Source organism: Neovison vison, chromosome 13 (genome assembly GCF_020171115.1).
Source record: "Neovison vison isolate M4711 chromosome 13, ASM_NN_V1, whole genome shotgun sequence".
Lineage (NCBI taxonomy): Eukaryota > Metazoa > Chordata > Mammalia > Carnivora > Mustelidae > Neogale > Neogale vison.
The window spans coordinates 63,511,799-63,535,398 of NC_058103.1; the positions used below are offsets into that span (position 1 = coordinate 63,511,799).

The window sequence follows — 23,600 nt, forward strand, 5'->3', positions numbered from 1 at the left end:
AAGACCCCCGAAAAGATTTAGTTACTTGTGCCATGATAGGTATAGGTCATTAGTTGTTCGTCTGTGATAAGGTCCACCTGGCTAGAAGACCCTTGTGCAAAGGTAAATATGCATCATAAAATGCAAAATGCTGTACAGATGTTGGATATGAACCAGATGTTAGAATAATTGAGATCAAGTATGAATGAAATGTCTGTCTCCCGAAGCATTGCCTCAATCACTGAGAATAAGTATTGCCTTTTTCTTATTTATTGCCGTTTTCTTAGGAGTAATAACATAATTGTGTGATACGTGAATTATATCTTGACATTGTTTAGAAAAATGTAGTAACAACATTATCAAGAAGATAGGTAAACAATGAGAATCAAATAAAAATCACCAATATTCCCAGTTCCCAGAGAGAACCACTGGTAGCATGATTTATTTTCTCTTGGTTTTGGTCTGTGAATACTGACCTGAAATAGTGCAGTAAGTTGTGTTGAGATCTTTTTCACAATGTGTTATGAACATTAAATATTCTTCTGCTTCTGCACAGTGTTCTGTAACATAAATGTTTTATAAAGAATTTAAACAATTCTCTGTTGTTGGACATCTAGGCTGTCTCCAAGTTTTTGACAATATGTGTAGCTCTCTAATGAGTATCCTTATGGCTATATTTTAAGCACATCTATGATGCTTTCTTAGATGAACTTCTAGATATCTAGTTGCTAAATCAAAGAGTGCTCATTCTTTTAAGGTTTTAAAGCACACACACGCACATGCACTCCTTCAGAAAGGCTGAATCAATTTATACTAGCAGTGTATATCACTGTACTTATTTTTATATATATTCCCCAGCACTCCATATTATTTTCAATATTTTTCCAATTTGACAAGTGAAAAATGGTGTCTCATGCTTGCAATTTCCACTCCTTAGATTCTTAATGTCCTGAAGCATCCTTTCACATGATTATTGGCCATTACAAAGTATTTATGTCCTTTGAACATTTTTCTTAGGCACTGTATATCTTTCTGTCAATTCCTAAGGTTTTTAAAAGCTAATAAGGTTATTAATTCTTTGTCATCCTTTTGATTTGAGTTAAAAAAAAAAAAACTTCTTAAATGAAAGTGATGCGGATTTTTCCTTAGAAAGAAAAGCAGCTGAAATTGGTGACACAAAGTCTGCTCCTGACTGTTTTCACCTGGTGTGCACATGGGTTTGTGAACTTGGTGTATGCCTCAGTTGCTTTTTGGCAGAAACTCCCAAATCAAGAGTCAGAAAACATCATCTTTACGAATAGTTGTGGTTTCATTTTGAGATAAATAATTACTGAAGTTAAATAAGGGAAAATTACAAATACTTTTAAGCATTTGCCAATTTTGTATTTATATCATCCATTCCCAAAGACTTCCAATTCCAAATATTTTTAAAGGAAAATTTATGTTTTCTTCTGCTTCACCGACTTCATGTGTGGGGTTGTTGTTTTCTCTATTTTAGCAGTAATCTAAATCAGGACAAACACGGGCCAGAACTCCAAGGCAGATGACAGGGTCTCCTAAGACTGGATGGTCTGCTGGGCTGGGTACTTAAACAGAAGTTGATGTTGGATGAGACCACATCCTTCCTCCCTGTCCCTTCCCTTGCCTTACTGCCCTCTCCCTCTGTCTCTCTTTCTCTCTTTCCCCCTCCTTCTCTTTAATTGGCTACAGGACCTTGGGTAACACTCCCCTTTGCTTCTAGGCAAAAGGAAATAATAGTCCTCTTCCTGCCTGAGACAAGAGGTTGGGGGAGGTGGTTGAGCGGCCAGTGAGATCTCTTAAACATTCAAAGGATGATTTTTTTCCTGCTACTTAAAAATGTAACTGTGCTCAGGTGTGCACACACTCAGATGCGTGTGTGTATTAGCTGGCGCGCTTGTGTTGCTCAATCACTCAGTTGTAGATTTTCTTTTTCAGTTTGTCTTTCAGGATGATAAAATGTACATGTAGTATTTAAATCTCTAAGAAGATTGCTATTTTTTAATGACTGGCTGTAACTCCTTTTATTAACTAATGGAGATCGTGTTGACTACATCTTAACCAAGGAGGTGTGGTGTGAGGGTAATTAAATGGGTCCGTTAAGTTGCCCCTTGTCTGGAAAAGGACTGCCATCTTTTTTTTTTTTTTTAAGATTTTTTAATTTATTTGTTTGACAGATAGAAATCACAGGTAGGCAGAGGGAGAGAGAGAGAGAGGAGGAAGCAGGTTCCCTGCTGAGCAGAGAGCCCGATGTGGGGCTCGATCCCAGGACCCTGGGACCATGACCTGAGCCGAAGGCAGAGGCTTTAACCCACTGAGCCACCCAGGCGCCCCAAGGACTGCCATCTTTAAACAGAGCAAGGGCATGGCTTGTCTCCAGATTGTGGGGTAAGTGAGGATAATACTTTTAGTGATGAAGTTGGCATTTCCCATCTGTGGTACTTCAAACATAGTCCTCCTTCTCTGTACTAATCACAAATGCAAAAACTCTGCTGATACTTTGACCATCTGGCTTTCCCATCATACCCTGTTTCCATACCTGGAGATTCAGAGCAGACCTTTGATTGATGTTTTTCAAAATTCTCTCATAAGATTCAAGGACAGACGGAAAACATTCTTCCAAAATTGCAAATGGTAGAATGAGCATTCATGACTTTTTTTTACTGCTTTAGCATTGTTAATGATCTTAGCTTCTGGATTTTTCAAAAATGTACTTTTTTTTAAAAAAGCAAAACATTGCATTCTTACTTGCTGCTTATGTTTGACAGTGTCAGAGCTAAGATTTAAGCAGTGGATAATAGTCCCAAGTTCAATGTGAAGTTCAGTGAGTTCTATATTCTACTTTAATTAAAATATTTACATGTTCATGGTCTACTTTCTCTTCGGGAGCCAGATACCACTTTCATTTGGTCAGCTAGCTGGTTCTGCTAATTGAATAGTCATGTAAAATACCACTTTGAATCTGTTCCAGGGTATGGCATTATTCTGAATTATTACTAAATTTAGCCATTTCCACAGACCTATCCGTCTCTATCTGCCTTGGTACCAAGCCTGGTTTGGGTTTCAAGGGCTGCTTTAGAAAAATGCAGTAGGCCCCAAATTTCATTTTCTCTCCTTAGCCACTCCTCAAGCAGCAATTTGCCTTATTTTTGCTGTTTCCTAAGTTTTAAGAAGAGTGACAGACAAGGTATTGAGCTTTGGTTTCTCTCTAGATTCTGTCAGTTTCCTCAAACACAGTCATCTCCTCTCTTAGCCCCTGGGGTGCTGCTGGGGATTACTGGGCCCCACTGGCCAGCTGCTGCCTCACCCCTGCAGAGCTATTTGCTTTTAGGGAGCTAGGAGCTAATTCCCCTAAGTGTTACATACTTGGAGACTCTTTAGCATGAACAACGGTGAAGAAACAGGAACTCTCATCCCTTTCCTGGCATCAGAAAAAAGGACCTGGGTGTTTTAATATCCCATTTTTTCCTTCCCCTTTTAGTTCAGATGAGGGAACAGGTGCGGTCTTGTGGCAGAAGGAAGATGACCCTGGCTAGGATTGTTTTGTCTGTTAGCTCTGCCTTGGTGAGGGAAAGCCTTTTAAATAATTATTCGTAGTTTGAAAGGTCCAGGGCATGGGGAAACAATTGAATACAATATTTGGACCATCCACTCTGAACTATGTAGCATTATTGATAAATGTGATAAAAGAAACTTTCATCAAGTCCAGAATGGGGCGTTTGAAACACACTGCTGCCTCACCGGTGGGTGTACTTCCTTCTTTCTTTGTAAGGCTTCACTGTAAGTAGCCCCGTGTGAAACTGGAACTCCGTGTGGGGAAAGAGGACGGGTGGAGGAACTGTCGTGTTATTAAGTTATTGCAAATGTAGTGACTGGTGATTTCACACGTACGCATTCCACATTTTACAGGAAGCTCACACATATAAGAAACCATGCCCTGCTGGCCCCTTACCACCGGATTTTCCATTGCCTGCCTCTAAAATCTAATGCTTGCTTATTTGATCATGCCTGTTGCTCTTCTATAGTGCAGAAGGAATGTGGTCATGTGAATTTCAAGGGTAAGAAAGCAATCTACGTATATCAAGCAAATCTAAAGGACAAAAGAAATTTTTTCAGTCACTCACAGCATAGTATGTTCTTCCTTCTCTTCACAATGCTTCCTTTGAGATGGCTTTTTATGGTTGTTGTTGCTTTTTTTTTAAATGAAACCAAAATAATCTTGCCAGTAGGGTCATGGAAATTTTTACCAACTCCATTTGTTCATAGTTGCCCATCCCTTCTCATTTCTTTTCCTTCTTTATAGACAAAAAACTTGAAAAAAAAAACCCAACTTATTTGACTTCTTTTTCATTATAAAAAGTAATTTCTAAATAAAAGCTTGTAAAAATTTAAACAATATAAAGGCATACAAATTAAAAAAACACACTGCCCCCCAGACCCCTTTCTTCCAGCCATATTTACTTTTTTTCTTTTTAAGAGTTTATTTATTTATTTGACAGCACAAGTAGGCAGAGAGACAGGCAGAAGCAGGCTCCCCGATGAGCAGAGATGTGGGGCTCAATCCCAGGACCCTGAGATCATGACCTGGGCTGAAGGTAGAGGCTTAACACACTGAGCCACCCAGGCGCCCGCCCCCAGCTGCATTTACTTTTTATCTGTTGGTAGATCCAGAGTCAGTTAGAGTTTCTTTCCCTTTCCTCTCCTTTCCTTTCCTTTCCTTTCCTTTCCTTTCCTTTCCTTTCCTTTATTTTCTTCTCTCTCTCTTTTAAGATTTGTTTATTTATTTGAGAGAGATAATCCTCAAGCAGATGCCCTGCTGATGTGGAGCCCAGAGATAATCCTCAAGCAGATGCCCTGCTGATGTGGAGCCCAGTGTAGGGCTCGCACCCTGGATCCTGAGATCATGACTTGAGCCAAAACCGAGAATTGGACATTTAATGACTGAGCCAGCCAGGTGCCCCTCAGGTAGATTTTCTATGAATTCTTGTCAAGTATAGTAAAGACACATGGAGAACTGAATACCAACTCTTCTTTCTCAATACACATGTTTTCAGAAGGGGAGAGAAGGTTGAACTAGACTGAAAAGAGATGGGAAGGATGATGCAGCTGCTCTCTCCTCCCTTAGAGATCAGCTTCTTGAAGGTGGGATTTCTCTATTAACTGTCTTTATAAATTTATCAGGTTAGGAAAATGCCTATCACAGGGTCGGGAGATTGAGTCCTGCATCGGCTCCTTGCTGGGCATGCAACTGCTTAAGATTCTTTTTCTCCCATTCCGTCCACACCTCCTCAACCCCTGAACTTGCACAAACTTTCTCTCTTGAAAAAAAAAAAAAAAAGAGGATTGAAAAGCAGGAACTAACTGGCTAAGGTTAGGTAGAGTTCTCGGAAATAATTTCAGTCTATCAGAGGCTTCCTTGCTAGTATTTTTATGTCTACCTTGGGTTTTTAATGTGTAAGCAGCCAGCATGTGCTCTGCTTACCACAACTACCATGGGTAGTTGCTGCTAAATTAAACTAAAATTAAAGATAAAAGCCAATTTGTAATAAATCCATACTTAGAAGAGGAAACTCTGAATCATTTTTATCATTTATTCACTGGGGGATTTGTACTTCAAAGATCACTAAGATTCATAGGCTCACCACCTCCTTTTGGGAAAAAAGAGGCCAGATAGAATTCTCTAGACTTAGTGCCATCTCTCCCACCACCATGGCCGCAATAGGAGTCAACATCTGACTGAAAGGATAGCCTACTTTAGGCTCTTCAGGCCCCCTTGAGGTAGCCAAGAGTGGCCCTGGATTGTTATTGTCTGAACCAATCACAGGGATGTCTGAACTTGAGGCAGAAAGATCCAGAAAGAAAGAAAATCAGACTCATTTACAAACAAGGTAGTCCAGTGCCAATGCCAAAAACAAGGGATGTGGAAAGAGAAGGCAGTAAGCCAAAACTATGAGGCAAGAGATGACTTCAGTAATGGAGGCGATGAAAGAAGGTATAGAAAACCATCAGTAGAACAAGCCTGTAGAGAAAAGAATAGGATGCTGGAGATGCTTCGGGAGCGGCAGGATGCTGGAGAAAATTGTTTTATTCCCAACAACATTCTAGTTCTTCATGAGGCCTGCCATGTAGCTCTGGAAACCATTCACTTTGTTTCCTCAGCCCTCCCAAGTATCCCTACAATGGAAACTCTTACCCTGAGGTGAATGAGTAGTCTCCATATTTTGCAACTTGAAAAATCCCCATTTGTAAGAAGAGTAGGTTGTTTAGAGAGAATCACAAATGTTTCTTTCTTTGCAGTTTGAGAGAGATATTATAGGATGACACACAGATGGCCTGGGCAGAGCTTTACATGGTGGCAAATGCTGTTTTAGGGTCACCACAATCCAAGGTCTTGTTTTCTCTGCTGTAGACTTTGAAATTTGATTTCATCCCTGTAGACAGTGTGGGCTTACACCAAGTAGGAGATTTCTAAATCATCCACTGTATGAATGGCAGTGTGAGGTAGAGCTTTCCAGAGATAGGGATCCCCTTGTTACAATTTTTGGCACTATTGAACATCTTTTCTTTATCAAGACTTTCTCTGGGCTCTTCACCCTTTTTTCCTGAGCATTACTTCTTTTCCTCCCTCAGTTTCATAAATACATATGTTCCTTATGGTTTGTCTTTCATCTCTTTTTGTCTCCTTGCCTTCCATGGAAATGCCCTCCCTGCCATAGTTGTCCTCTATCCCCTGACCACTTTACCACCTTCCCAGATTTCCAAATCTCTTGGTCATTTGCACCTGCAACTCTCACTAGTATCTCATTTTCACTGAGTTCAAATGGAAATTATTTTCTTTTCCTCCAAAGTTCTTCCTCCTATGTTCTTTCCCCTTCTCTAACACAGGAACAGTGAACCGAACTCAAAGTTCAGAATCCTTTTGACTTCCTTTTTTTCTCCTTGTGACCAACAGTGATCATTGCAAAGTCCTAGCAATTCTACTGGGTCATGCCAGTGTCATCCAATCCCCTCTATATTCATTATCTGATGCTGCTTCATGAAGCAGGTTGAGGTATAGCCGCTTAAACAAGACATATTTATTGGTTCACACAGTTCCTGGGGTTAAGAATCTGACAGTGGCTTAGCTTAGTTGGTCTCATGAGGTTTTAGGCAAGCTCTCGCTGGGGCTATAGTCATCTCAAAGCTTGATGAGGGCTGGAGAATCTGCTTCAGAGATCGTCCATGTGTTGTTAGCAGGTCTCTGGTCCTTGTTGGCTGTTGGCTGGGGACTTGAGCTCCTTCCAGGTGGGTCACTTCATAGCTCTGCTTACCACAGATGGCTGGCTTCTCCTTACATGTAGAGAGAGGAGGGAGTGAGAAAGGGAGAAGGATGAGGGAGGGAAGACTCAAGATGGAAGCCGCAGCCTTTTTATAACCCAATCTCGAAAATCATACATCATCGGGTTTGCAATATTCTATCTGTTAGAAGCAAATTATTAAGTACAGCCCACACACAGCATGAGGAAATTAAGGGAGAAAAGTCAAAGAATTCATGGACATTTTAATTTTTCAAACCACGACCCCTCTTCTTTGTTTCTACTTCCATGGTACTAGGTCAGGCTCTTATCACTACTCACCAGTATTTGTTCTTAAGATAAAGGTCAAGATACTTCATCTGGGCTACTGGGTCCACATCTCTGTTCCTGTGCCTCCACTTGACTGCATTCTATTTATCACTTTTTTCTCTTTCTGGTTCTTTCTCTCCCTCTCTCCCATATTTAAACTTCCCAAGAGGGAAGCTTTCATTGATTCCGGCAGTCAAGAGCTGGTGTCACTCCAGGTCACCTCATAGGGGACTGGAGAGCTTTAGGGAGTCTGCCCTTTGGTCAGGTGTTCGCTCCTGGCCCCATCAGCTGTGACCAGGATGGTGGATGACTTAACCCTGCCTCATGCTCTCCTATCTCAAGTCACATCCCCCCACCTCCGGTTATGCTCCACTGGACTTTTTCGAAGGTTACAAGGGCCATTTTCCCTCCTGCCACAGAGCCCGTGCTTGGCCTGCCCCTCTGCCTGGCCAGCTCTTCTTTCCGGTCCCTGCTTGGCATACTCCTGGCATCTTTACATTCCAGACATGTTACCTCTTCAGGTAAGAGTACTGAATCCCTTCATCTCCATTAGGTTCCTCATGAGCTCTCCCAACACCCTGTACTTTTCCTTCACAACTTTTGCTTGTGTGGTTGTTTAACAGTTGATTCCTCCGTTAGACTGTAGCCTCCAGGTGGGCGGGGACTCTTTTGCTCATAATGTCTGACACTGGCAGTGAACACGGTATCTATTTATTATAATAAGTCTCCAGGATCCTCTGTCATACACATGGTGACATAATTACTCTTTTTCCTGCATTCATGTTTCTCCCTTGCTCACACATTTTCAGTGGTTCTTGAGTGCCATCACTCTTTTTTCTGGCATTCAAGGCCCTTCGTAATGGGTGCCAGCTCTCTTTTCTGGTTTTGTTTCTCAGCATTCCTTTGAACAGACCCAGTAATTCTAACTAAATTGAATCACTTGCTGTTTCTGAAGCACACTTTATGCTTTACTTTTTGTATCTTTGCTCCTGTTGTTCTCTAATCCTGGAATGTACTCTCACTGAGATGATACAAGAATCTCTTTTATAGGAAACCTTTTAGTGTGTATCTTGCAGGTTGCTTGTTTATATATATACCTCCTGAAAATTTGGCTGAATTTAATTTTTATCATAGATATGACATTTCTCTCTTAAATACTATGAGAAAATAAGAACAGTTTCTTTCTCAAACACAACACCTTTTTTATATTTATAAATGAACAGTAATCTCTTTATATCAATTAATATTTAATCCACATTATATTTCTTCAGTGTCCTTCAAGTGTTTAATTATAGTTGACTTAGTCAAAATAAGAGTCAGACCAGGTCCACACGTTGCATTTGGGGTTTATGGTCTTGATTGACTGTTGATCGCTTGTAGCTTGGGCCCTGTGTCATTGAGCTTGGCCTCGGCCATGTAGGTCTGACAGTTCCAGGGCACAACCAGCTTGAAAACCCCAAGAAGATCACAGGTTCAGAATTTTGACTGCTCTGGGAGCAAGCTAAGATGACCCAACTACTTCTTCCTAAACGCTTCCAGGTATAAAATCTGGCCTGATCTTCTGCTCCCTGCCCCTCTTGACCATGCTCCAGCCACATTGATCTGCTGTCCCTTGTCACTCACTGTGCCCAGGTCCTTCATACACCAAGGCCCTCCTCTTTGCTTCTGTGGCTGCCTAGATTGATTGTCTAGCTCCCACTTCCCTGCCCTCCTTCTGTTCTCCTGCCAGCTCTCCTTTGCACACACATTATTTGCCTAATGAATTCCCATTCTTCCTTCAAGAATAAAGCACAAATGTTACTTCCTCAGAGAAGCTCTTATTTGTTTGTTTTTTGTGCTTCCCCCAGCTCCATGCCCAGAGTAGGCCGAAACCCCTGTTAAATTCTCTCATTGGACTATACTTTTCTTCTAGAGCACCTATCCAGTTGCAATTAAATAATTATTTATGGAATTACCTTTTGAATGTGTCTTTTTCCAGCTAAGACTTATAGCTCCATTAGGGAAAGAGCCATATTCATAGTGCCCATAGTTTTGTCCCAGAATTTTTCAGAGGGCCTCACAAATATAGACGATCAGTAGAATATTAATGAGTGGTTGGATGCATGGATGGGTAGAGGTAGATATGAAACCAGTCAAGTTTCTGGGGAGCTTTGAACAGTGGATTGACTGGGCCATTTGGATACTGTAGGGCCTCCTTTGAGTCTGGGTGGGCAGATTCAGCAAAGGGTCAGAGATAGACTGCTTTGGAACGACATTTGTTCCATAGTATCTACCTGACCAAAGGATGTCACTACTTTCTTTGCATTTCCTCCTGAGATACGAGAAATTTCTCAAACCCATTAATCCTTGAAGACAAATCACAAGGCAATTTGAAAGTCCCTGAAATTTCTTGGCTTCAAAAATTTTTTCTTTTTAGGTGAGCATGTCAGAAATTGATGTCAAAGAAAGACAAGAGCCTCAGATACCACACACTTCCCTGAGAATTACTAGACTCAACACAACAAAAAAGTCTGTTACAAAGCAATGTTCCTCTTCTGGAGGATTTCACTAAATAATTTCCTACAGAGATCTCAGCAGTTTCTTTCATAATGTTCTGAGCAAATGTGTTGGAGCCACTTAAGCACAGCGCTTTCCTCTGGATGGCAGAGCCCACAGACACTATTTACATGCACCAGTGCCATTTAGATCTTAACTATAAATTACGGCATAAAGGTTAATAGAACTGAGCCAAGCTTTAAGAAGGGCCTTCTGCACAAAATTGCTTCATATATTGGTGGATAATAATAGAGATAAACACTGAAAAGAACAAGAGGTGTGGTGGGGATGAAAGAGCGAAGTTCTTTGAATATTACTGGAAATCCTTATCAGGGGATCCACAGGGCAGAGATGTTAATTTCTAGGGAACTTTTTTATTCCAACAGCAGAAAATTCGTTTTCTGGTCATTTGTTTTCTATGGCCCTTTTGGCCTTCAGTTGGTAAAACAGTCCATTTAAAATGCCTCCTGAATGGGCTCCAAGATTTTCCTTTGGGGCTGATAAGGTCTATCTCCTGAAAGAGCAACAGCTAGCAATGTTGGTCAGGGAGGTCTTCCACTTCCCCAACCTTATAAGTGGCCAGTGATGTCTTTAAGCGGGGGAAAAAAGGCCCACCTCCTTCTATGATAGGAAAGTGGTGGTCACATGGTGTTCCTTCAGCCCCCGTGCATGTTGGTTATATTTCTTATCTGCTTTTGAACAGTTGCCAGGAACCTAAAACATTTCTAAGTCCATCACTCTCTAAAATGAAGCATGACAGCTACATGCCTGGCTTTGAAATGAGTTACAACTGATTTCATAGTCCCTCTGACAATTTACACGGGAAAGCAAACGGATGAGGTTAGGAGCTTCAGTTCTCTTTTTTTTGAGTCTGTCAGAGTCCAGATCAGAAAGTATCCACCATGCCCAGTTACCAGATCTTACCGGTCTAAAGACCCAAGTGAATGCAAAGGTCTTAGCAGATTACCGCCACACCATGTCAACCCAGGACACGGAAAGAGTGAGGGATGCTCTGCATCTCATCCCCTAACTGCAGTTGCAGTGACACTTCCCTTGAGCCCTCCCCTCAGCGACCCAGGGTCAGGCCTCACGGGCTGCACCAGGTTCAGACTGACCCCATGCACCCCATCCATGCAAATGGGGACCTCTGGTCTGGAGGACACAAGCAGCTGCAAGGCCTGGCAGAAGCTGACGCTGGCGGAAGTGTCCCTACATCTGCCATTGTATTAGCTCCCTGTGGAGGGGGGCTGGTCTACCGTCAGCAGAAAGCACTCCAGTAGGAGGCAGAGGATAGAGCTTAGAGGGGGAGGAGAATTCCTGTGGTAGGGGAGTACTCAGGGATCTATGAGGCAAGAGAACAGTGGTGTGACTGATGCCGCCACGCCCAATGGAGCACAGAGGCTCTCAGTGGCTCAAGATGGCAGGTTTCACTTTCCTCCCTCAAAGAGCACATAAGGACCTTTCCAGCTTGCTGTGTTTGTTTGTTTTTTTTTAAATTTTTATTTTTAAGATTTTATTTATTTATTTATTTCACAGAGAGAGTGCACACAGGCAGCAGGGAGCAGCAGAGGGAGAGGGAGAAGCAGGCTCCCCACTGAGTAAGGAGCCCAGCGGCAGGGCTCTGGACTCTAGGACTCTTGGATTATGACCTGAGCCAAAGGCAGACATTTAACCGTGTGAGCCGCCCAGGTGCTCCCCTGTTTGCTGTGTTTAGAACAGAAACACATACATATTATAGTGTGGAGAGAGAGGAACAGGTAAGTCAGCTTCCTAACTCTCCAAGGAAGCCCTGCACCAGGGATCAGAAACAGAAATTGCCATATTGTCTCGGTTCTAAGTCGCTGGAAGCTGGGATTGCCTTGGAGAGAATTTTGTAAGTCAGGGTGGGGCAAAGCAAGTTTTCTATACAACAGAATCTCAACTTGCACCCCACACATCTTGTTTTCCCTGACCTCATTTTGGATCTGGCATCCCTGAATTTATCCAGTAAATTTAAAGCTTTTTATATTTTCAACCTCTAAGAATAAAAGGGTCTCACTCTGCATAAAGCAGTGGTTTCCTTTTCTCTCTTTCTCTGTCTCTCTGTCCTCCCAGCCAGCCCATCATCCCATCCTATCTGTCCGTCCATCTGTTTGTCCGTCCCTCCATCTATCCTAACACTACTTTTTTCAATTTTCTGGAAGGTACTTCCAGGTTCTTGTAAATTGGGATTTAGTAAACAAATCCACACTCACTTTATGATTTTGTAGTTTTAACATATATCCATTCTCAGCTTTCGTTTTTATGTTCATCCTATAATCTATGTAAAGAGCAATCTGAAATCCCACACACTCACAATCACTCTTCCTGATAACTTCAGTGAGCGTTGTCGTCTCCCCCCTTCCTAATTTATTTTCTGATAACACTTAGAGTATTTATTTATTTATTATATATTGTATTAGTTTTCTAGCTGCTGTAACAAATTATCATAAACTTGGTGGTTGAAAACAACACACTTTTATTATGTTGCAGTTCTGTAGGCTAGAACTCCAACAGAGGTCTCATTGGAGCTAAAATCAAGATGTCTGGAATTTGTTCCTTCTGGAAGCTCTAGGGGAGAATTTGTTTCTTTACTTTCTCCAGCTTCTAGAGGCTGCATGTATTCTTTGGCTCATGGCTTCATTCCTTCATTTCAAAGACGGCAACATAACATGCTTCTGTCATACCAGCTCTTTCTCCAACACTTTCTGCCTCCCTCTTCCCTTTTGAGTACACTTGGTTTACAGCCAACCCACCTTAAGAATAATCTCCCTATTTCAAGGATGGCCGATTAGCAATTTAATTACATTTGCAACTTTAATTCCCCTTTGCCATGTAGCCTGACATAGTCACAGGTCCTGGAAATAGGATGTGGATATTTTTGGGGTCATTGCCCATTATTCTGCCTCCCATATCTTGGCACCCCTTTATAAAGTTTTTCCCATTTTGATGTATGGAGATTTTCATCTAAGTAGACTGCAAACTTCTTGAAGGCAAATCTATGACAAAATATTTTGATTTTCTCTATTTCTGGTCTTCCCCATTAACATTTTCAAAAATGCCAGAATTTGATAGGATCTTGGTAAAGACTTACAGCAGCTCCAATAGCTTTGATGACTATAGTCATCCTTCCTCCATTTGATTCTGTCTTTCCTTTTTTTTTTTTTTTTAAAGATTTTATTTATTTATTTGACAGAGAGAAATCACAAGTAGATGGAGAGGCAGGCAGAGAGAGAGAGGGAAGCAGGCTCCCTGCTGAGCAGAGAGCCCGATGCGGGACTCGATCCCAGGACCCTGAGATCATGACCTGAGCCGAAGGCAGCGGCTCAACCACTGAGCCACCCAGGCGCCCATGGAAGTTTGTATGTACAGAATATTCAAGTGCTGATGCATGCCTTTATCAATGTGTTGGCTAATTTTTACCAGAAGGCATTATTAGGAATAGTTAGTAGTTAGCCTCTTCACAAATGTATTTTGGTGTTAGAGCAGATAAAAAAATATCAGATTAGAAATTGTGGGTATGCAAAATGAGAAGAAGATAGAAGAAGTAGATGACAAGTATAGAGGTATCTTTATGATTCCCCCACCAGACCCCCTCAGGAGACAGATTGTCTCTTTCATGTGGTAGCAGATGGCATACTACTGACTCAGTGGCATTCTGACAGCCCTTCCTTGTTGGAAAGTCCCAGAACCTCCTATGGTAGGAAACAGCCACAATATTTCTAGCAGATTCCAAAGAGAATCCTGCCTTTGGCTTGGACTTGACCAAGGGTGTCACATTCTACCTCTAAGACCAAAGAATTATTTTTCAACAAGGAACTCAGAGATGAAGAGCATCTTAGTCTTGCTAATCTGTGTTCTTTTTAAGTTTTGGCCCAGTTAAAATATGTTTGACAACAGGTACCTCAATTATTAATCCATTTGGCTAAAACTAGCTATTTGTCAGGTACTGGGTTGGCCCAATAGTCAAAAAACATTTCTCTAATAAACATTTTTTATAGGGTTTACTGTGTGTTAAGTATTTTTCTAAGTGACTACACCATACTATTTGGTGAGTCCTTGTATTAATCATGCCCGGTAGGGAAACAGGGTCAGAGTGAAGAAATGATTTGGTTAGGGGTGCCTGGTGGCTCAGTGGGTTAAAGCTTCTGCTTTCAGCTCAGGTCATGATCCCAGGGTCCTGGGATTGAGCCCCACATCGGGCTCTCTGCTCTGCAGGGAGCCTGCTTCCTCCTCTCCCCCTGCCTGCCTCTGTTGCCTACTTGTAATCTCTGTCTGTCAAATACATAAATAAAATCTTAAAATAAATAAATAAATACATAAATAAATAAATAAATAAATAAATGACTTGGTTAGGTGGTAGGTCCAGAGTTCAATCCTCCTTCTGGAGCTACTGCTCTTGAACTCTTCATCATGCTGCCTCCCTTTAGCCAGTCCCTGCTTACAAAGAGATTATGTGATAGAGAAGGTTATAGGATAGGTTACTATAGAGAAGACAAAGAATATTTAAGAAACAACAAGTACAAACTGAACTACTCCTTGTTTTGTACACTGCTGTATCCCCAGCACCTAAAACTAGGGACTGAATGAATATTCGTGGAATGTTGGTGAAAGGCTTTGTAGCAAACACATTGGATGCGATGACTGACTCGTGGGAACTGATTTGCTTTATACGGGGTCGTGAGGGAGGGCCTCTCTGAGGAGGTAACGTTTGAGCAGAGACTTGAAAATGAATAAGAAAGGGAGCCATGGAAAGAGCATGGGAGAGCTTGCAGGCAGAGGACCAGCATGGTCAGAGGCCTAAGGTGGTCGAGAACCAGAGTTTTGAGAATGGCAGGAATGCCATCCTCAGAATGTGGGGAGCCTGGTGTGGAAGGAAGTGCGGTGAGGGTGAGCAGGAGCTGGACAGGGTGTGTGCGGCCTTAGGTCCCTGTAATTCCTTGTGGCAGGACACTGGGTCAGTGCCATGGAGGGACTCAAAAGGAGGTAAGCAAGAAAAAAAGAAGAAAAAAGAAAAGATGTATTTCAGCTACTATCCCCCATTCTTGGGTGAATATCTTCTTTTGCGGTGTTTTGTTTCTTTCCCTCTTTCCTTTTTGGCAACTGAAACATCACTCTTGCATACTTTTCTGATCTTTAGAAGACTTTGACTCAAATCAGGGACTGGCTTCTCACGTGTGCACTTTGAAACATTGGAACATCTGCTTTGTTATCGGATTAGACTGTGATCCGCGCGATGAAGCTCTTTGCTCCACAGTGGTTTTAACTGGGTCCGGCTAGGTCCCAAAGTCCTAGAGACAATATTTTACATATACAGTGTTTTCCACAAGGTCCAAATTTGGTTTGCTGGCTTGTTTTACCCCCGGCCTTTGTTTTAAAGTCTTGACTCTCCACAGAACATTGTATTGGAAGACCACACACTCTACTTCTGTAGCAGTGTGGTTATGAAACTATATCCAGGAAATACTACAGCAGGCCTCATATCAGCCAGAGAAATTTAGGAAACTGAAAGGAACTTGAAAAAATATATATATATATTTTCCAAAACGGCATTATGGAAATTTTGGAAAAAAATATAAATATAAATGTAAATATACATACATACCCATTTATGGTGTATGATGCAATGTTTTAATATATTCAGAGTTGTTGTCATTAGCATAATTAATTTAAGAACATTTCATAACCCCAAAAAGAAACCCTGTGCCCCCTAGCATTCACTGTTGTGTCCTCTCCCACAGCCTCCCAGTCCTAGGCAACCATTATTCTACTTTCCGTGTCTATGCCTATTCTGAACATGTCATATAAATGGAATCATGCAATGTGTGGTCTTTTGGGACTGGCTTCTTTCACTTAGCGTCGTCTCTCCAGGGTTCCTCTAATATTATGGTACCTGTCAATACTTCATTCCTCTTTGTTGCTGAATGATATTCCTTTCAATGACTACTACATTTTTGTTTATTTATCAGTTGATGGGTATTTAAATGATTTCTGCTTTTTAGCTTTACGAGTCATGGAGCTATGGATGCTCGAATAGGAGTTGTTATGTGGATGTAGTTTTCATTTCTCTTGGATTAACACCTGGGAGGAGGATTGTTGGGTCTTGTGATGACTCCCCATTGAACATTTGAGGAACGGTCAAACTATTTTTCAGAGGGGTCACACTATTTTGCTTTCCCTCCAGCGCTGTATGAAACTTCTATTTCCCCATCTCCTCACCAACATTTTTTTTTTTAAGATTTTATTTATTGATTACAGAGAGAGACACAGCGAGAGAGGGAACACAAGCAGAGGGAGTGGGAGAGGGAGAAGCAGGCTTCCCTGCTTGATCCCAGGACCTTGGGATGACGACCTGAGCCGAAGGCAGACGCTTAATGACTGAGGCACCAAGGCGCCCCTCCCCACCAACATTTCTTATGGTGTCTTTTTGGTTACAGTCATCCTAGTGGGTACAGAGTGGTAGCTCATTGTAGTATTAATGTGCTTTTACAATTATCTTTTCTCCTTTTCCTTTTTAGACATGCTCCAATCTCCAAAATGATGTTTTCTGAATCACTGTGGTATGAGCATACCCGTCACACTATGACATAATTGTATTGTGAAAGTGTGGAAATAATAGATGAACAATGAACCCAATGTAGAACCAGAGGTTTTTAAAGTAGGTATTTGCAATTCTCGCTGGAGCTTAAGACATTCATTAAAGATTCTAATATTATAGACGATGCTATGGCCCTATTGCATTAGGGCATTTACAACAAATGACTTCATTTATCTACTAAACATGATCTGAGTAGTGCAGAAACATTCTCTAAGTCTTATCCATCAAGTTAACAATGGTCTAAGTCAGTATTATTTCTATTTTGGAAAAGACTATCAGAAGAGAATAGGGTTGCCCAGTACTATATGGTGGATGAGTGGTGAGGACGGATCTCCTAATCCTTAATTTTAATATAGAAAGCAATATATCCCCAGAATGAGAAGAGATCTTGGAAGTCCTATATCTTATCATTCAGTATAAGAATTCCCATAGTAAAGTACACGATTGAATACTTCCAGGGGCATGGAAGTTCTTCACCATATGAAGCAGCCCATTCTGTTGGCAGTTCTGATACTTCTTTCTTTCTTTTTTTTTTTTTTTAAGATTTTATTTATTTATTTGACAGACAGAGATCACAAGTAGGCAGAGAAGCAGGCAGGGGTAGAGGGGGAAGCAGGCTTCCTGCTGAGCAGAGAGCCTAATGCAGGGCTCGATCCCAGGACCCTGGGATCATGACCTGAGCCGAACGCAGAGGCTTTAACCCACTGAGCCACCCAGGCAGCCCCTGATACTTTTCTTATACTGAGTCACCTTCTGTTCCCAAGTCCCTTCTACCCCCTGCTACTCATTCTGTCCTTTAGAACCATGAAGAGTAAAAGTACTTAATAGATGTTCAATAAACATTTGTTGAAGGATTGAAATTATTCTCTAATTCTTTACAGTAAATGTTCATGTATTGTTTTTAAATTAAAAATAAAAATGAAGAGAGAAAACCACTAATCTTTCTCCTGTACACACACACACACACGCACGCACACTCACAACTCCCCCTCCATCTCACCATGCCCGATTTTTGTTTCCTCTTTCTCTCTTGTCTATATTTTTACTGGTTTTCATATGAATACAGATGTGATATTTTTATTGTAGAAAATTTGTAAACATCAAAGAAGAAACATTTTATTTTTAAGCAAACTTGTTTTATACTTTTCACTTTGTCACTTCCTTTGTTTTCTAAATGTGAGATCCTTAATGGCTGTGTCCCATCATACAGACATGCCATAACATATTTAAATATTTTCCTTTTGACACACATTTAAGTACTTTCAGATTTATAAAGAGAGTGATGTCCTCTCTTTCAGTCTTCTTCTTGCCAAATGAACCGTACCTGTTACCTTAAAACCTCCTTATATGCCCTTTTCCCCCTCTGGCTTGTTTTAGCGTTTGACATGCTCTAATTTGCCAATCTCTCTCTTCCAAAGTAGTTTGCAGAACCGAGCACCTGATCCAGACAGAGGACAATGAATGTAGAGTTTGGGCGAACTGCTATCATGTTTCTGAACATTGCTCCATTAACCATGCAGACTGAAATGGCAACTGTTTTTCTTCTCTTTTTATTGGGCTTCTAGGAGCACAGATCTGCCCAGCCTCACACAGCTGAACTGCTGCTCTTTATTTCCAGCATTTCGGGCTATTCCTCTGTGGCCATGTGAATTCTCAGGTCTCTGAGAATTCTCAGGTCTCTGTGGGCCATGTGTCCCCATGCGGTGGCTGGCCACTTTACTTGGTTGGGTGGATCTTCTTTAACACCAACAATTTGCATCACCTTAAAAATACTCTAGATTTAAGTCTAAGTGATTAAATGCAAACAGCTTTTCTTACTTGAAAAGACTTTACTTCCCAATGGATAAAAGTAGGGAAGCTAAGTGATATATGAGGTTTCATAACTCATTTGTCTTCCTCCCGTTTTGCAATGCGGGAGCTAATACTGGAGATTAAATAATGGACTTCGTTGACTTCAGTGCACCTGCTGCCGAATGTGTAAATTCATCCCTGCTCATACAGTCAGACATGACTCGCTAAGCAGCTTCCAAAGTAAAAGTAGTGACATGAATAATTCTGCCTGGAAATAAGGTCAACCCTGTTCTCCTGAGATCTGCACTGTGAGCAAGGAGCAAAGAGCTACATAAACCTTGTACCTCGAAGAACTCGGAAGATCTGTCCTCCTCCCTTCCCCCAGTGCCTAAACACCAAGAAATGAAATACGGGACAAGAGATTTTTAAAATCTCGGTTTTGTGGAAAAAAGAGCATAATATATTAAGTAAGAGACGGTTGCCATGTAAAACTATTCTTGAAAAAACTAGGAAGTCTATAAATGCATAAAATAAGAATACATACAAAAGAAAGGGTTAGTAGTGATTTTTTAAAAATTAATGATTGGAGAAGAGTTTTTTAAAATCTAGACTTAAAACAGTTTTCTATAATGACCATATATTACATTATAATTTGAACAAAATTAATTAGTGGATTTATTCCTTGTACTTTGATTAAATTAAAAGGCACAGATCTTTTTTTTTTCCTTCCTTGTGATAAATTATTTGAATACAAGGAAATCTGAGTGGGAGGCTGGACAAAATTACTTCAACGTTTGTTGCAGCCCCTAAGGCTTTATGAAGTCACCGTCAAATTCAGTTAGCAAAATAGATGGCAAGCCATGACACAGTACAAATCATTATTTTGTAGATTTCCAGCTGTGAATAACAGAAACCACTCAAACTAACTGAAGTGAAAAAAAAGCAACATTTTTTTTTTTAATCAGGACACAGACAGGGCTGATAGATGGTTGCACTTATATGATGATGCTGGTTATTTATATCTTAAGATGCTCTGTTCATGGGATACCTGGGTAGCTCGGTCGATTAAGCATCTGCCTTCAGTTCAGGTCATGATCCTAAGGTCCTGGGATCAAGCCCCGCATCAGGTTTCCCAGTAAGCGGGGAGTCCACTTCTCCCTCTCCCTCCACACCTCTCCTCCTCCTTCCATGCCCCGCTTGTGTGTTTTCTCTCTCTCTCAAATAAATAAATAAAATCTTTTTTTTTTTTTTTTTAAACAGGGGGAGGTTCTTCCTTTCTTTAAAAAAAAAAAAAAAAAAAAGGCTCTGTTCCTGTTGCTCTGAGACTCACAAAGGCCTCCTCTTTCCTCAGTCAGCCCAGCTTATCTTCTGGGGATTTCTTGGGATTCTGTGTGCCATCACAGAAGGGGTAATGTGTAAAAGGGCAGCAGACTTCCAGGACCGTGTAGCAGCCATCTGACCCTGACCTGTTTGGTTTTTTTTTCCTTATGCCACTGTTAAGTATTTTGAAAGTCTCTGCCTAGGATACATGGAGCTCAAGGACAGAGGTTTAACTGGGCCTCAGGAAGGCACTAAAACCAGGCTCCTAGAAACTGTCCAGCCTCTCCTACTCTTCTTTTCTCTGTGCATCTGTTCCATCTTCTCCTCCCACCTTCTCTGCCTTTGTGTTCATGGGATGGATATTATGACCTTTACCAGTTCTCAGAATTTTCATTTGATACATCTGTCTGCTTAGAGACTGATCATTCTCCCTTTTCCCCTCCTTTCCTTCTGATTTCAAACATCCAGAGAAGAAAATGGATGGCCAGTCTTCAATCATGTGCTCACTCCTGTGCCAAACATTTATGACCCTATGGGGAGAGGGGAAAATATTGGCCACCATGGCTTTTCCCATTATAACCACCTAGATGGGGCTTACTCAGATAAAATGGGGAGAATTTTCTAGATGTCAAAGAGTGAGGCATAAAACACAAGGTCCCTGGAACATGGCTCTTTCTCAACCTTCCCTTAATTGGGACTTCTTTTTCCAACAATCTCATCTCTCCATAAAAGGGCCTCTAAATAACTTCATATCAATGCTTATAATGTTATATATATAAAAGTACCTAAATCAAACTTTTAAACTTTTGTTCTACACACATTTTTAACAAACTTGCTTACTAGTCTTTATGTCCAAGGCAAACTGGAAGTAGAAATTAAGAAGAGGCAGTAAAGGGGTACCTCGGTGGCTCAGTCTGTTGAGTGATTGGGCATCAGTCTCTTGATTTCAGCTCCGGTCATTATCTTAGGGTTGTGGGATCGCCCTTCATGGGCTCTGTGTTGGGGCCTGGCATCAGGCTCTGCGTTCAGTGGAGAGTGTGCTTGTCTTTCTCCCTCTGCTCCTCCCCCTGCTTGCTCACTCGCTCGCTATCTCTCAAATGCATAAATAAATAAAACCTTAAAAAAAAAAAAAGAAGGGGCAGTAGGAAAATAGGGTTGCCAGGATGGAATGTGTGTGTGTGTGTGTGTGTGTGTGTACGTGTGCACGCTCATACGTGCCTATGCATGTGTCTATGTGTGTATACACAGAGATTTATTCAGGAATAATTATTTGGGAATGCAAAAGGTAAAAATATATCTGGGGCCATTTTCCCATACAAATTATTATAAATTTAAATAACCTAAGAAGTCAGCACTGCAAAGAAGTTAGTATATAATTGTTGATAATTCATTTTAACAATTAGAACCCTCCATTTTGAAAGGCCAAATTATGTTTGATATACATTTAAGAAGGTAGAGAAAATTTTGATGCATTGATAAAGAGAATAATTCTCAATGTAGGAGTGGGGGTCCTTGATATCTAAAGACATGAGTTTCATGTAGCTAGAAAATTACTTTTCAGCAATTCTCCATGAGTACAGAATGCTGGGCAGTTGTTGCTATCATTCAAGCAGTTAAAAGGCTAACTATATTTTTCACTTGAATATTTGGGCAGTGGGATATCACGGACAGGTCTTTACCAATTCTTTTACTAGAAAATGGGACTGATCATTACTACTCAATTGTTAGGGTAGAAAAGCTTATATATGTGAAAATCTTTTGAGATCTTTGGAGATGTCAAGAATGTTATTAAGTAGAAATTACATAAAAATCTATTTTGGATTTTTTAAAAAGATTTTATTTGACACAGAAAGAGAGAAAGCACAAGTAGGGGGAGTGGCAGGCAAAGGGAGAAGGAGAAACAGGCTCCCCACTGAGCAGGGAGCCCACTGTGGGACTCGATCTCAGGATCCTGGGATCATGACTGGAGTCAAATGCAGATGCTTAACAACTGAGCCATCCAGAGGCCCCAGCCTCCACCTTCTTTAAAGCCAACAATGGCATGTCTTTCTCATATCCTTTCACTCTGACTCTCACTCTCCTGGTCTCTCTCTTTCACTTAGGACACTGGGCCCATCCAGACAGTCTGCAATGATCTCATCTCAGAATCTTTAATCACATCTGCAGAGTCCCTTTTCCATAAACATGTTCACAGGTTCTGAGAATTAGGATGCAGACTTCTTTGTGTGAGCAGGACTCTGCCTACCACGGTGTACCAACTGAATTCATCGTATGCCTCCCTGATCAAGTCTGCTCCTCCTCCCATCTTTTCTCCCTTGGTGACTTAAACCGCAGTCCATCAATTACCATACCGGAAGCCTGGATGTCATCCTAGGATTCTCCCTCTTACTCATGCCCCACATCCAATCAATTCTTCTTCTTGAAAAGCGGTATAAGTCTACTGAGTTCTACCTGCACTGTCACTACCCTAGGCCAGACCTTCATCATCATCCCTTACCTGTCCCCCTCCCAGTCTCCCTGTCACCGGAAGTGATAGATCTCAAAACATACCAGACTCTGGTTTGTGAGCAGAAGCTCTACATCTTCTTCAGCACCATCTGTGCACTTGGGGAGAAAATGCGCTCATAGTAAAATGCTGAAGGCTCACATTTGGATAGCACGTCACAGACCACTTTCACATTCTGACCACAGTCAATCAACTCCACAGCCGTGGGAGTCAGGTACTCCTTTCCTTGTTAGTGCTGTTAAATGACTTAGACTCGGTTTTGAGACAAAGTTTCATTACTTTCTCAAATCAGCCTCCTACAGGGTCATTTCAAATTCCACACGTTCGAAGACACTTCCTCCTCTGGCTTTCCTCCTTCTGTCATTGAAACCCCCACCCCAGACTTCACCCACCCTCAAATGTACCCTTGACTGACTCCATCCTTATCCCATAGCTAGACAGATGCTGAGACTGGTTGGAATTTCTTTTGAATTATCTCTTGCCTCTGCTCCCATGGTCTCCACTATAGTCAGAATGCCCTGTTTTCCTTACCTCTAAGCCGATTCAGCAGCCTTGTTCCTAGTCTTCCTTCATCCTCTGTCTCACTGCCAGAAATAGAATCTGAAAACACCATTTTATAACATCGCTCCCTAGGTCAAAATCCTTCCGCAGTGCGTGGTTTTCTATTACACAAACCACAAGCCTCTCAGTGTAGTTTTAAAGCCCTGCTGAACTTGGGCCCCTACCCCTACCCATCACATTTGCATGGTTGCCCCAGTATTCTAAACCCCTCTTGGAGACAGGCTAACCACCTCATTGACCCCAGTGGTTTTTCTCTCCATGCACTTGCCTTCCTCAGCGCCTCAGAATGCCTGCTCTTCTCCCTCTGCCTTTCCAAACCTTGTTCTCCTTTAATATTGGACTCAATTCACTTTGTCTCTGAAGCCTTTATTCATTAACCAGTCCTCTGGGATCATGCCCGCCATAACTTAGTGCCGTTACGGCTCAGTAATCAAATGCCTCATGTTGTACCTGTTGTCTCGTTGCAACGAACCTCAGAGCCAGGCCTGTTTTCTGTTTTCTTTTTACCATAAGTAATTTTTTTTTTTTTACAGATTCCCTTAATTACCCCTGAATTGGAGATTTATGTCTGGGTTTATTAGTTCAATTCCTCTTAGTATTTCAAACCATTAAGATATTGAAGTCTACCTGACAGTTCAAGGATTTACGTTGATTGACGAATAACTAATAA

General features: G+C 41.3%; 1 long non-coding RNA gene across 1 annotated transcript; it reads right to left on the reverse strand.

The window, feature by feature from the left end:
- Nucleotides 1-7,053: 7,053 nt before the first annotated feature.
- LOC122893907 lies at nt 7,054-22,987 on the reverse strand. Its single transcript, XR_006381712.1, has 2 exons — nt 22,901-22,987; nt 7,054-7,326 (listed from the first exon to the last, which is right to left on the reverse strand). It is a non-coding gene; the product is annotated as an uncharacterized LOC122893907 (long non-coding RNA).
- Nucleotides 22,988-23,600: the final 613 nt, after the last annotated feature.